Source organism: Sinocyclocheilus rhinocerous, unplaced genomic scaffold, assembly GCF_001515625.1.
Source record: "Sinocyclocheilus rhinocerous isolate Xijiao unplaced genomic scaffold, SAMN03320098_v1.1 scaffold2032, whole genome shotgun sequence".
Lineage (NCBI taxonomy): Eukaryota > Metazoa > Chordata > Actinopteri > Cypriniformes > Cyprinidae > Sinocyclocheilus > Sinocyclocheilus rhinocerous.
In genome coordinates this window covers 636,502-637,700 of record NW_015634013.1, presented here as the reverse complement: position 1 = coordinate 637,700, position 1,199 = coordinate 636,502, and positions in this window count along the sequence as shown.

Sequence of the window (1,199 nt, the reverse complement as noted above, 5' to 3'; positions counted from 1 at the left end):
CTTTTTTTTTTTTTTTTTAAAACACACAAAAAAAAACTTACTGCAGTTCAGACCTGTAGCAGAGTGGTGATTTGAACCCAGGTCTTCTGCGATGGGCTCAGATCTCATGCCATGAGCTCTGACCACAGAACCACCACCAACCACACAAGTGATTGTTCGGTTGTATTATTTAAGGAAAACCTAGAGACCACATTTTGAAAAAAAAAAATTTATAAATTTTTTTTGTTTGTTTAAAATTTACTGTCTAAAATACATTTAAAATAAAAACGTTAATGATTAAGACCAGAATTTAAAAGCTAGAGTCTAAAAAAATAATAAATTTTTTATCTTTAATTTAATGATTAAAATTTACATTTTAAAGCTGGTGTAAAAATAAAAAGTAATGAATCACTAAAATCAGAATTTAAGAATTGAATGTCTAAATAAAATCCATAATTATAAGCATTACCTTTCATAAGCACTCAAAATTATAGTTCATAAAGAAATACAAAAGCACAATTTAAGTGTTAACAACAGACTATTATCAACAATAAGAATAAATCAATCAACAGTGAACATCAGCAGTACAATTTAAGGAAAACACTCCAGCAAACATTTTCAATGAATGAATTAATTAATAAAATCAGAATTTAAATGTTGGTATAAAAACATAAAAAATTAAGATTGTGAATGTTAAAATTAGGACTTAAAACGTATATAACACTACCATTCAAAAGTTTGGCATCAGTAAGTCTTGTAATGTTTTTTAAAGAAGACTCTTATGCTCATCAAGGCTGCATTTATTTGATCAAAAAATACAGAAAAAAACAGTAATCTTGCAAAATGTTATTACAATATAAAATAATGGTTTCTATTTTAATATCCTTTAAAATATAATTTATTTCTGTGATGCAAAGCTGAATTTCCATCAGCCATTACTCCAGTATAAAGTGTCACATCATCCTTCTGAAATCATTCTAATATGCTGATTTATTATTAGAATTCTTAATGTTGGCAACAGTTGTGCTGCTAAATATTTTTTTGGAAACTGCGATACTTTTTTCAGGATTCTTTGATGAATAAAAAGTTAAAAAGAACAGCATTTATTCAAAATATAAATCTTTTCTAACAGTATACATCTTTGCTATCACTTCTTAACACTTTAACATCCTTGCTGAATAAAAGTTTTAATTTCTTTAAAAAAAAGAAAGAATAAAAAT